We start from the raw sequence: 14,371 nt of genomic DNA, 5'->3' as shown, positions 1-14,371 counted from the left end.
TGGGCAAGGGGCTGGGCTGTTTGAGTCTCAGAAGGGTCGTGAATGTGTGTGATTCATTGTTTTAAAGCAGTCTGTACATTTGGAGGGCATTGTGTGTGCTTCTGTTCCTGTCGTGATTCTTGTTCTGTTCCACTGTAAACCTACTGCTGACCTACCACTATAGACCATTAGTGCTGAGTGGCTCCAAGTAGCATAGGGAGAGAAAGCAAGAGCTCAGCACATCTGTGCGTCCTGCAAAGGCCAGACCAGCTGTAGATTGCTGGCTGCCACTCGGTGGAGGCGGCTTCTTCCTGCTTGGAGCCTGGTGTAGGGCACATAAGTCACTAGCAGTTTGCCTGGGTTGCTAAAGTTCTACAAACATATGCTCTTGAGCATAAGATGGGCTCCCACTCACCTACGGCCGGATGAAATTGCTGATGGCAAATGGGTTGCAGGAGCACAGCAGAGGAGGCCAGGTGACGAAGCTACCCTGGCTCTTCTCCACGTTTGAAAAATACATCGGAATGTACCCAGTAGGCAGCTTGAGCAGATCTCCATGGCAAGTGTCACCAGCATAATACACTGATTCGGTGCCCCCTGGTAGGTCTGAACTTCACGGGACCTGCTATGGGAGAAGTCCCACTGAGTGCTCCTCCCACTCTGCTCCGGGGAGGCCCTAGCACTGAGATTTTGCTGTGTCCGCTCCTCTCTCAGACACTGATCACTTGGACACTCTGAGTAGGTTTAATGATCTTTCACCCTTGTGTTTGGTCCTTGTTAATATTCACCCTGGGAAACTTCAAACTGCAGGCTGTTGCTTTCTTTCCTTCAGTTGCTCATGCATACACTTTCCGTTCAGGGCAGCTCTTGGGATGATTTGCTGGAGGTGTCTCATCAGCAAGGGGCAGTTGGCATTTCCTTTTTAATAAAATAGCAGCTGTGTGCGATTGTTTCTTTTGTGCAGGTGGGTGGGGGCAGAGGCACTAGGAACTCCAAGGCCTGGCAGATTGAGAGGTGTCAGGGAATTGGGCTGGTGGAACTGGACTGCTCCAGTACATGTGCATGGTCACAGGTCCAGTTGTAAAGTCACTTTTGTATATATACTACTGAAAAAGTCTCCTGAAACATAGGGTCAAAAAGATCTCCTAGGCAATCCATAGGATGTAAAGCACCGAGGAAACTGCATAGGGTGCAGTGACTAGGCAGTGAAGTAGGTGTGCTGGGGCCTTTGTGCTGACGTCTGTGCAGTTGTCCACTGGGGAGTAGCTTGCGGTGTCCAATGTAGTGTGTCTCTCTAGCTGCATTCTCTCACCTCTACATGCCTAACTCAGCAGAAATTTCCAGAAAGTTTTTGTCTCCCCAACCACACCCCATGCTGTCCTGTGCTTGGTTTGGAAGATCAGTCGTTTGAGTACATGGCTGGGTTTGTTAATTATTTTTGTTAAAGGGATTTTCAGTCTTTGAGATTCATTAAATATAAACATCCTTCTGTTTGTGGGGCAGAGACCCTGACGATTGAGAGCAGCTTCCAGGGAAAAGCAAGGAGTGAAGGCTCAGACTGCAGCCAACATCTCCCAGGGCAGCAAATGCTGGTGAGACAGGGCCACTAGAAATCCTCCGAGACATGCAGGAACCTCCAGTGCTGAGCAGAGACTGCAGCTCTGAAATACCCATTATAGAGATTAATAGTTAGGCTCAGAATTACTGAAACGCCCCCTAGAGGTGATGTTGGCAGAAGGTAGCGTGAGACCCCTGACTGGGTGAAATGGGTGTCCCTGCCCTCATGGCAAATCTGTGACAAGGCAGGAAGGAGGCTGCCTGTGGATTAGACATAATAATTTCAGCGTTTTAAGTTGTGGTAGTTTAATCCCCCACCTAACAGCTCACATTGTCCCGCTCCTGGGAGGGGATCCTGAACAGTAAGAGCTGCTGACCTCAAACTCAGAGGTTCATCTTGGCCCTAATGTTATTCTAAAGGTGGAACTATGTCTCCATTCGCTTACTGAATTACCTGGTGTAGACGGACTCCTCTCTCAGGCTTATACCCAAAAGGTCCACAGCAGCTCACCCTGGAGGTTGTGGGGGGCTTTTTTTGAGTGACAGTAACTTTGCTTACAAACAACCCACTTACTCAACCCCCGTCTTCTCTCCACCGCGTTTGCTCTAGAATTTGTACTCGTGTCACAGCTTTTTAAAAGATTGTGTATGTAAATATATAATATATTTTTACATTGTATTCATGCTTTGTTTGCACGCTCAGTAAGGATTGGGTCATGTAGCAGGAGTGTAATTCATGGGGCGGGGTTCACTTCCATGTATCCCAGTGTGTGTCTGATGTTGTATTAACCACACTGTGTAATCTGTATGTGACACCATAGTAAGAGCAGAAATACAGTATTCTCTTTCTCACCAAACCAGAGTGTCCGGAGTGATTACCTGTCCTGTAGGAGCAAAGCTCTTCCCGGTTGCAACAGCATGTTTGCAGAAATCATTTTTAAAAACTGTTTTAAAATGATTTTTGAACACAGTGGAAACTAGGGTGGATGGGCCTGGGACCAGAAACAGAGAACTCGTTAACCTGCACTCAGCTCCCATCACTCCCCGGTCGCAGCAGCATTAACATCCAGACCTGCATTGTGCACTGTCTTCTGTGAAAACACCAATTCTCCAGGGCCCCCCTCAGAACGCTTGCGCTGCTGCTCTAACAGCAACCCCCTCCCTAGGTTTCAGCGCCTGAGCTCCAGCCAGTGGTTTCACTTCAAAGCGCTGGCTACCCAGTGCCTGTTAGTGCGCTGGCACAAGCCCGGCTAAGCCATGTCTGCCAAGCTGGGCTGGCGGGCTTGCTCCAAAATGCTGCGTGGACATACCCCGAGGGACGTGTCAGATGTTTGAGGAGGGTGTGAGACAAATTGCATTTAGCATGGGTGAGGGTAAGCTGCCCCATGTGTGATTCACACCCTCCACTCGTGAGGCTGCGTTGCCATGCCTGTTAGTTCAGGGCTGGGCCACTGCTTTGGAGTGTGCATGTTCGGCTGCTACTGTTTCCTCAGCACGTAGCCCAGTCTCTAAAACCTCAGCAAACAGCATATCACTTACAGCACTGTCCCCAACAGCAGTAATGCTGCATGCACCCCAGGCTTAACCTGTCCCTCCCCCAAGCGCCCCAGAGCAAAGGTGCAGCATGCCCTGACTCTGGTATACCAAGGGGAGGGGTATCCCAGCATCAAGGATCCCTCACCTCAGACATGCTGCCTGCAGCCCCCTTCCATTTAAATCAGAGGAGTTGTCGAGCTTTCATCTCTTGTTATCACTGCAGCTTTGCATGGGGAAGGGACAATCGTGGTTAAGAACGTAACAAACCAGGCTGGGCCAATTTGTTGCTTCCGCTGGAGGAGGGGATGCGGGATTCCACACTACTGTCACTGCTACCCCTCTATGCAGCCTGGCAGTCAACCTACTGTCTGCAGAATCCAAAACACAGCAAGCCATTCAGCTCTCTTCACTGAACGTTTGAATCCACCCCACGCTCCCAGAGCCTTTGAGAGCGTGACAAATCCACTGCCACAAAGTGTCCCTCTTTGGAAGGAAACCCACAATAATGCCCCCTGGATGCTCAGCTGGGAGCAGTGCCGCCGCTGTTGCTTTCTTCGACAAGGCCTCATGGCAGTAGTGCATGATCTCATAGGAGAGACTCCTGCAATATTGCACACGCTGCACCACTACCCCCTGGAACTCTAGGCAGCAGAAAGAGCGCAGCAGGATTCCTAAAGGATGAGGCGCTTCTCTGGCTCATGAGACCGTCCAGTTATGTTAGACAGGATGAAATGTGTAAGAGAAGCGGCTTCAGGCTGTTAGCGGAGTGCTGTCTGCCATTGGCTTGGTGCTGTAAGATGGTCTAGTGGGAGGTTACAGCTTTCTGTGCAACACCAAATGCTGACCTCTTGGAGACAGCACTGGGCTAAATAGTCCCTGCTCTGATCCTGGCTTTCTGGGACCTGAAACTGCCCCAAGCCCCTTTTATCCCCTTCTAGGCCCTTTACCCTCTCATCAGCTTGGCCAGAACCTGCTGCCAGCCTTTTTTAACCCATGTCTGTGGCTCTGGGCAGTTCTTGTTTCTAGTTTCCCTTGAGCATCATGACCTTTGCACTGAGAGGTGCCCGGGGAAAAACTGGCACAGCTCGTGGGCATTTCCTCTGCAATCTCCCCCTATCTCTATCCTCCCCAGTTCAATTCATGCACCTCTCGAATGATCTTAGATCTCCTTGCTATTCTGTTCCTGCCCCACTGGCATCTTGAAAGCCTGACTGACAGTCCTGGTCTTCCTATAGGGACAGCTCTGTTGATGCATCTCAATCCTGACCCACAGCTCCCTGCTATCCCAGCCCTGGGCTGCCCCAGTTCTGCTGATATCCCTCAATCCTGACCCACAACCCCCCTGCGTTCCCTATGCACGCACAGCCCCCTCAGTCCTGGCCGGTTGCATAGCCTCCTATCCCAATGCTGACAGTACTTTACAGCTTCACCAGTATTTGTGTTGAATTCCCTTTGTTTGTTCGTGAGAGCCCCTTTGAAATTTAGGTTGGGTCAGGTTTTCACTTAAAATGGGAATTCACTATCTTTGTTTTACGGGAAGAATCTTCCCTCAATTTAGAGCAAATAATCTGTGGGTAAAGAGTGAATTTTCAACTAAATCTATTACTTAGCACAGGGATGTAGTAGAGGGGCACAAACTCCACTAAAACCGTTTGGCACGCCATACATGGGCAGGGGGCCAGAGTGGGAATGCAGGGGTGGGTGCTCTGCACGAGGAGACAGGTGAGTTAGGGACAGCAGATGGAGGTCTTGGTGTCGGCGATAAGAGGGGATTGGGGACAATCAGGGTGTCAGAGATGGGGGGAGAGAGGGGTGGGTGCTCCATATGGAGAGTGGAGAATAGTGGAGTGTCAGGGATGAGCTAGTATTAATGGGGTATTTTAACTTCCCTGATATCTGTTGGAAGACCATTACAGCAAAGTGTAATATGTCCTGCAAGTTCTTAGCATGTGTAGGGGACAACTTTCTGATTCAGAAAGTTGAGGCAACAACTAGGGGGTCATCCATTTTGGATTTGGTGTTGACCACCAGGGATGAATTAGTTGAGAACCTGAAGCTGGTCAGGAGCTTGAGAGGAAGTGATCATGATCTGATAGAATTCCAGATCCTAAGGAAAGGAGGACATGAGAACAGCAAACCAAGGACATGACTTCAGAAAGGCAGCTTTCAACCAACCCAGAGAAATAGTAGGCAGGGTCCCATAGAAAGACCAATTAAGGAAAGGAGTCGAACGGGGCTGGCAGTACCTATAAGATGTGAAATCGAGGTTCAGCATCAAGCTATTCTGACACGGAGGAAAGAGAAGAACCACCACAGGAGGCCAATGTGGCTGCACAAGGATCTTTTTAGTGATCTAAAAACCAAAAAGGAAATGGAAGGAGGGGCATGTCACCAAGGGAAGTATCCATGGGAATAGCGCAAGGCGTAGGGACATATTCAGGAAAGCTAAGGCAAAGAATGAGTTACAGCTGGCAAGGAATGGTAGAGACGACAAGATGGGGTTCTACAAACGGATCAGGCAAAAAAGAAAGATAAAGGTTGTTGTGGTCTGTTGCTCGCTGGAGAAAGTGAGCTGGTAACAGAAGCTGATAGGAACGCAGAGCTGCTCAATGCCTATTTTGCTTCAGTTGTCTCACAAAAAATAGCATGTGACCTGATGACTAGCAAAGTTACCATAGATGATAAAGGGGAAGGGATGCGGATCACATCAGAGATCTTCTGACTAATTTGAATGAATTCAAATCAGCAGGGCCAGATGCTGTTCAGCCGACGGTCCTGAAGGAATTAGCTGAAGAAATCTCAGAACTACTGCCAATAATATTTGCAAACTCATGGAGGACAGGAGAGGTCCCGGAAGACTGGAGAAGGGTTAATGTAGTTAAAAATGGGGAAAAGGAAGAGCCGGGGAACTTCAGACCAGTCAGCCTGACCTCGATACCTGGGATGCTACTAGAGCAATGTATAAAACATTCAGTTTGCGAATACCTGGAGGATGAAGGGGTAATCACTAGCAGCCAGCATGGATTTACCAAGAACAAATCATACCAAACCAGTTTGATTTCCTTCTTGACAGGGTAACTGGTTTGGTGGATAGGTGGAATGCGGTGGACATAATATATGTAGCATAGGTGCCAACTTTTCGCGGCGCCGGTGGGTGCTCATGCCCACCCGGCCCCACCCCGACTCCACCCTTTCCCCGCCCCTGCCCTGCCCCCATTCCAACCCCTTCCCCCAAGTCCCCGCCCTCTCCCTGCCCCTATTGGACCCCGTCCCCAAATCCCCACCCTGGCCCCGCCTCTTCCCCGAGCGCACCGCATTCCCCCTCCTCCCCCATCCCTCCCAGCGCTTGCCGCACGAAACAACTGTTTCACGGCACAAGCACTGGGAGTTAGGGGGGAAAAGCGGGCACGCGGCACGCTCAGGGGAGGAGGCGGAGGTGAGCTGAGGCGGGGGGCGGGGCAGGAAGCTGCTGGTGGGTGCAGAGCCAATTTTTCCCTGTGGGTGCTCCAGCCCCGGAGCACCCACAGAATCGGTGCCTATGATATGTAGACTTTAGCAAGGCTTTTGACACAGTCTCACTTAACATTCTGATAAGTAAGCTGGAGAAATACGGGCTTGGTGGAACTACCATTAAGTGGATACAGCACTGGTTAAACAACTGCAAACAAAGAGAAGCTATTAATGGAATGATGTCAAATTGGAGGGAGGTCTCAAGTGGGGTTCCACTGGGGTCTGTTTTGGGTCCAATGTTGTTTAACGTCTTTATTAATGACCTGGATGTAGGAATAGAGAGCATACTGATCAAATTTGCAGATGATACAAGGCTGGGGGGGAGGGAAGGTTTGCCAATACTTAGGAGGATAGAGCTAAAATTCAGAGGGATCTTGATAAATTGGAGAACAGGGCTATAGACAATGAAATGTATCAAAGACAAATGTAAGATGCTACACTTAGGGAAGAAAAACCCGATGCACAAATACAGAATGGGGGATAACTGGCTTGGCAGTAGCACTGCTGAGAAGGATCAGGGAGTAGTGGTGGATCACAACCTCAACGTGAATCAGCAATCCGATGCTGTTTGAAAAAAAAACCAAATGCAATTTTAGGTTTCATTAACAGAGGAATAGCATGCAAGCCACGGGAGGTGAGAGTACCGCTCTAATCAGCGCTGGTTAGCCTCAGCTGGAGTACTGTGTCCAATTTTGGTCACCAATGTACAGAAAGGATGTAGAGAAATTGGAAAGGATCCAGAGGTGAGCGACAAAGATGATCAAAGGGCTGGAATGCCAGCCGTATGAGCAAAGGCTGAAAGAACTGGGTATATTTAGTTTGGAAAAGAGGAGTGAGACCGGGGTCTTAGTGGGGAGCCAGCTGTGGTCACTCAATTAGGGTGAACTGCAAAGAATGGGCAAACAATCCCCAAAAAGCTGATGGATATTCCAATACTTAGATTCACCAAAACAGCTTCTTTATTACCTGGGAGAATAACATGAAGGGCAAAGGGGTCCAGGAGAGCTGGCTGTATTTTAAAGAAGCCTTATTGAGGTTGCAGGAACAAAACATCTCGATGTGTAGAAAGAATAGTAAATATGGCAGGCAACCAGCTTGGCTTAACAGTGAAATCCTTGCTGACCTTAAACGCAAAAAAGAAGCTTACAAGAAGTGGAAGATTGGACAAATGACCAGGGAGGAGTATAAAAATATTGCTCAGGCATGCAGGAGTGAAATCAGGAAGGCCAAATCACACTTGGAGTTGCAGCTAGCAAGAGATGTTAAGAGTAACAAGAAGGGTTCCTTCAGGTATGTTAGCAACAAGAAGAAAGTCAAGGAAAGTGTGGGCCCCTTACTGAATGAGGGAGGCAACCTAGTGACAGAGGATGTGGAAAAAGCTAACGTACTCAATGCTTTTTTTGCCTCTGTCTTCACAAACAAGGTCAGCTCCCAGACTGCTGCACTGGGCAGCACAGTATGGGGAGGAGGTGACCAGCCCTCTGTGGAGAAAGAAGTGGTTCAGCACTACTTAGAAGAGCTGGATGAGAACAAGTCCATGGGGCCGGATGCGCTGCATCCGAGGGTGCTAAAGGAGTTGGCGGATGTGATTGCAGAGCCATTGGCCATTATCTTTGAAAACTCATGGCGATCGGGGGAGGTCCCGGATGACTGGAAAAAGGCTAATGTAGTGCCCATCTTTAAAAAAGGGAAGGAGGAGGATCCAGGGAACTACAGGCCAGTCAGCCTCACCTCAGTCCCTTGGAAAATCATGGAGCAGGTCCTCAAGGAATCAATTCTGAAGCACTTAGAGGAGAGGAAAGTGATCAGGAACAGTCAGCATGGATTCACCAAGGGGAAGTCATGCCTGACTAACCTAATTGCCTTCTATGACGAGATAACTGACTCTGTGGATGAGGGGAAAGCAGTGGGCGTGTTATTCCTTGACTTTAGCAAAGCTTTTGATACCATCTCCCACAATATTCTTGCCAGCAAGTTAAAGAAGTATGGGCTGGATGAATAGACTATAAGGTGGATAGAAAGCTGGCTAGATCGTCGGGCTCAACGGGTAGTGATCAGTGGCTCCATGTCTAGCTGGCAGCAGATATCAAGCGGAGTGCCCCAAGGGTCAGTCCTGGGGCCGGTTTTGTTCAATATCTTCATTAATGATCTGGAGGATTGCGTGGATTGCACCCTCAGCAAGTTTGCAGATGACACTAAACTGGGAGGAGTTGTAGATATGCTGGAGCGTAGCGATAGAATACAAAGGGACCTAGATAAATTAGGGGATTGGGCCAAAAGAAATCTGATGAGGTTCAACAAGGACAAGTGCAGAGTCCTGCACTTAGGACAGAAGAATCCCATGCACTGCTACAGACTAGGGACCGAATGGCTAGGTAGCAGTTCTGCAGAAAAGGACCTATGGGTTACAGTGGACGAGAAGCTGGATGTGAGTCAACAGTGTGCCCTTGTTGCCAAGAAGGCTAACGGCATTCTGGGCTGTATAAGTAGGGGCATTGCCAGCAGATTGTGGGACGTTGGTGAGGCCTCATCTGGAGTACTGTGTCCAGTTTTGGGCCCCACAAGAAGGATGTGGAAAAATTGGAAAGAGTCCAGTGGAGGGAAACAAAAATGATTAGGGGGCTGGAGCACATGACTTATGAGGAGAGGCTGAGGGAACTGGGATTGTTTAGTCTGCAGAAGAGAAGAATGAGGGGGGATTTGATAGCTGCTTTCAACTACCTGAAAGGGGGTTCCAAAGAGGATGGATCTAGACTGTTCTCAGTGGTAGCAGATGACAGAACAATGAGTAGTGGTCTCAAGTTGCAGTGGGGGAGGTTTACGTTGGATATTAGGAAAAACTTTTTCACTAGGAGGGTGGTGAAGCACTGGAAAGGGTTACCTAGGGAGGTGGTGGAATCTCCTTTCTTAGAGGTTTTTGAGGTCAGGCTTGACAAAGCCCTGGCTGGGATGATTTAGTTAGGAATTGGTCCTGCTTTGAGCAGGGGGTTGGACTAGATGACGTCCTGAGGTCCCTTCCAACCCCGATATTCTGTGATTCTATGATTACCTTACTGGTTACTCAGAAGTTCAAACAACACAGTTCCTTTAAAGTGATCCAGCCTCAGGCCTCCATCCAGGTACCCACATCCAATATGATGAAAATTTCTGTAGATCTTATTTCATCATATAAAAGAAAAGGTTCTACCAATCCCAAGGGATCAGACACGTTACCTCCCAGGTTAATGAATGTTTCAGATTTTACCCAAGTATACGCTACAGCCAATTCTTATTAACTTATTAAAAAAGAAAAGAGAGAGAGTATGGTTAAAAGATCAATATACCTACAGACATGACATCAATTCATTGAGGTTCAGATTCATAGCAGAGATGGCGAGCTTTGTAGTTGCAAAAAGTTCTTTCAGAAATAGTTCATAGGTCAGTGCTCTTCATTATTTTGAAGTGGGAGCCACTTTGGCAAAAAACCTTCAATGTGAGAGCCACATGGGGTGGGGCCGAGGGATTTGGAGTGTGGGAGATGGTCCAGGGTAGGGCAGAGGGTGGGGTGCAGTAGTGAGGGCTCTGGCTGGGGGTGAGGGCTCTAGGGTGGAGCTGGGGGTGAGGGGTTTGGGGTACAGGATGGGGCTCAGGGCTGGGGCAGAGGGTTGGGATGCAGGGGTGAGGGGTGCAGGAGGGGGCTCAGGGCTGGGGCAGAGGGTTGGGGTGTGGGGGGGGTGAGGGCTCTGTCTGGGGGTGCAGGCTGTGCAGTGGGGTCAGGGATGAGGAGTTTGGGATGCAGGCAGGCTGCCCCAGGGCTGAAGCCAGAGGACTCCCCCCAGCCCTCTCCCTGCCAGCAGGCAGCACGGGAGCTCCGGGGGAAGGGGCGCTCTCTCCTCCCTGCCGGCAGCAGGGAGCTCTGGGGCCGGGGGAGAGGCCCACAGCAGCCCTGTAAGGCTGACTTGCTCCCCTCCCCAGTTCCTGCCCATCCCCTACCTCTCTCCTCTCCAGGTCCCTGCTGCGTGGCCCTTTAGAGCTGCTGTGCGGCTATTTATAGCCTGCTGTGCGGCTGTGCAGCTTAGAGGGAACTTAGGGAGCTGCACTTAGGGTCGATGGGAGCTCCCACTTGCTCGCGGGCCTTGAAATGAAGAACACTGTCATAGGTTATAGTCCAATGTCCAAATCTCATATTCAGGGCGTACCAGCATAACTGGGACCTCAGTCTTGTGACTCAAACTTCTCCTGATGAAGCCTAAGCAGATCTGAGATGACACAATCAGGACCCAACGATCTTTTATACAATTTCATGTCCTCTTTGACAAGTTGGGATTTCCTCGGGGAACAAAAGGTAATTAGGATGACTTTGAAGGAGGTCCTTAGCTATACAAATTAATATAAGGCCATTTGCTTTTTCCTCCACCATTCACAGCACATTTCAAAGAGAGATGAATACCAAGATATCCCGTGTTTAAAATTCATTTAAATGATATCAGAATACAGCATAGACAGGGACTGTTGATTACATTGTCGACCCTACTCATACATATGTAAATACACAAAAACACAAACATTATCTCCCCACATGTCTTTTGAGGGGTATTTATTTTGCAGGATGTTTAACCCTTTCTAGCCATGTGTCACAAGGAGATTAAGGGGGGATATGATAGCAGTCTTGAAAGACTGCCCTAAAAAAGATGGAGAAAAGTTGTTCTCTCTTGCCACAGAGAGCAGGAGAGGCAATGGGCTCAAACGATAGCACAGCAGATTTAGATTAACTCTCAGGAAAAGCGTCCCAACTTAGAACATAGGCTAATGGAACAGACTGCCTAGGGAGGTTGTGGAAGCTTCTTCACTGGAGGTTTTCAAAAGAAGGCTGGAGAGCCATCTGTCTGGGATGGTTTAGACACAACAAATCCTGCATCTTGGCAGGGGGTTAGACTAGATGTCTCTTGCGGTCCCTTTGATTCTATGATAGGAGGGAAATGGGGCGAGTGCTCTGCATGCAGAGAGGGGGACAGTTGGGGTGCCAGGGACAGGAGGGGGAGCTTTGAAATAGCTCTGGCTACACCTCAGCAGTGTGAGCTCATTCTATGAAAGTGCAGCAACGTCAGTAGCATTCCTCGGTGACGTCTCAATACCGGACATTTGCAGGGCTGCTATCTGGTCACTGATGCGGTGATGGTTTGTATCGCATCTTCCAGAACGGATGCAAGTTTTGATAGGGTGGGTCTGCAATTCTTGTTTAGGTAGACTCTGAGCCCCACCTCCTGGGGGCGGGGGATACTGCTTGTGAGTCACCTCAGTGGAATACGTGGCTGTGTATTCTTCTTGAAGAAGAAACAGTTACTTACTGTTAAGTGGTCAGGCAGCATTTGTCAAATGTGGCCACCAGGGCAAGGCCGGTGCAAGGATATTTTGCGCCCTAGGCGAAACTTCCACCTTGTACCCCCCCTCCCCCTCCCATCCCCCTGGAGCATCGCTTATTATAAACTTTCAAAAATGAATACAGTTGAGTCACATCTTACGCAGGGGTTAGGTTCTAAGGTCAGCGCGTAAGAGGAAAATTGTGTATAGTGAAAATTACCATAAAGTACAGTACCCACCAGTATACACTGTATACAATACAACAGGGGTCCTCAACCTATGGCACGTGTGCCATCTTTGTTATGCTAGCCGATTTTTTTTTAATGGCAAGCTGTGGGTCCTGGCCGCTGAGCCCGCTGGCGGTCTGGGGTTCCATCCGTCGGCTCCTGCTAGCCGGGGTCCCAGCTGCCGGCCCTGCTCAGCCTCCTGCCGGCCTGGGTGAACGGAACCCCAGGCCGGCAGTGGGCTGAGCGGGGCCAGTAGCCAGGATCCCGGCTGCCAGGAACCGGTGGACGGAACCCCTGACCACCAGCGGGCTCAGCCCGCTGCCGGTCTGGGGTCCCGGCTGCCGGCCCCGCTCAGCCCACTGATGGTCTGGGGTTCCGTTCACCCAGGCCGGCAGGAGGCTGAGCGGGGCCGGCGGCTGAGACCCCGGCTGGCAAGGAGCCGGCAGCTGGAACCCCAGACTGGCAGCGGGCTGAGCGGGGCCGGCGGCTGGGACCTCAGCCCGCTGCCAGCCAGGGTCCCAGATGCCGGCTCCGCTCAGCTTCCTGCCGGCCTGGGTGAATGGAACCCCAGGCCAGCGGACAGAACCCTGGTTGAATGGAACCCCAGACCGTTCACCCAGGCCGGCAGGAGGCTGAGTGGGGCCGGCGGCTGGGACCCCGGCTGGGAGGAGCCGGAGGACGGAACCCCAGGCCGGCAGCGGGCTCAGCGGCAGCCGGGACCCGCAGCCTGCCATTAAAAAAAAATCGGCTCGTGTGCCACCTTTGGCACGTGTGCCGTAGGTTGAGGACCCCTGTTCTAGTGTATACTGTGTATACTGTGTGTACTGTACTTTATGGTAATTTTCACTATACACGATTTTCCTCTTACGCGCTGACTTTAGAACCTAACCCCCACGTAAGATGTGACTCCACTGTAGTGTAAAAAAAAATTGGGGGGCACCGCTTTTTGGCGCTCCCAAATCTTGGCGCCCTAGGCGGCCACCTAGTGGTTACACCGGCCCAGCACCAGGGGCTTTTCTTATGGCCACAGCCTCCTGGGCTGTGATGGGGGGAGAGGGGGTAAAGTAGTGGCCCCTCCCCCTCCTTGGTGCTCCTAGATGAACCGCCTTGGTGTTGGTTGCTGTGGCCGCCAGCAGGGGTTGGGCCCTGCCCCCTCTGGAGACACCTGAGGCACGATGCTGGAGAAGCAGGCAGCCGGTGAGTTCCCCACCTTCCCTGGGGCGGTGGGGCTCAGGCTTTGCACGTCAGCTCTGGCTACATGGCTTCTGGCTCCTTCCCTGGGCCGCATCCTCTGGCCGCAGGGCTTTGGGCTATGGCCGTGGGGCTTCAGGCTCCAGCCCCCCGCTGCCTCCCCACCCACCCCCATCACCCTTGGCTCCTGCTGCCTCCCCCAACCCTCCATCCAGGGCTTAATTTGTCCCCGGTTTGCCAGGGCTGAATAAGTCTGCTGTGAAAAGTGATACTTGTATGTTTGTTAATGGCACATTTCACAACAGACTTGCTAGCTAACAATAAATAAATTACAATGATCTGGGTGTGTCTATGTGCATATTTATTTGGTTTTCCTAAAGCTAATTAAGTATTTTAGGAAAAAGTTTGAGAGTGGCCGCACTCTGAGGGCATCAAAAAATTTGTCCTGAGAACCCCTATGCCACAACCACCCTCCATCCCCTTGTAGTGGAGTCTGCTCCCTGGGCGTTCAGTGCGACCAGGGCAGCATCACGTCATAGAGCCAGAGGAGGGGCTGTGAGCACAAGGCCGAGCGCTGCCGCTACGGGTACTGCTTGGCACAGTTCTCCAGTTCTGGGGACTGGGCACACACACACCTACATGGCATACACCCTGCAGCACATCTCAAAGAACCACAGTTCCAGTAAGTAACTATTTCTCCCCTGCTCTGCCGCAGCTCCGCGCGCAGCCTCGGGAAGTCACTTAGGTGCCCCAAATCCCTCTGCACCTACATGTTTGCTGTAAAAGCTCCCTAGGAGCCTAATTTTGTGTGTACAAGGCCTCACTCTGGGTATCTGGAGGCCTAGCTCACACCTGTCCCCCAAAGTGCTCCTCAAGCCAGGGGAAGGTAAGTGCTGTGCTACCTATCTTGCCAGCAGTGCCTGCTCAGATACACAGTCTCAAAGCACACCTAACAGCTAGCGGGAGGAGGCACAGGCCCCCCTTTGGGCCAGCAATTAGGGCACTCCCCCAGGGCGTGGGAGACCCCAGTT

Source organism: Emys orbicularis, chromosome 19 (assembly GCF_028017835.1).
Source record: "Emys orbicularis isolate rEmyOrb1 chromosome 19, rEmyOrb1.hap1, whole genome shotgun sequence".
Taxonomy (NCBI): Eukaryota; Metazoa; Chordata; order Testudines; family Emydidae; genus Emys; species Emys orbicularis.
Note: the sequence above shows the minus strand (reverse complement) of the source record.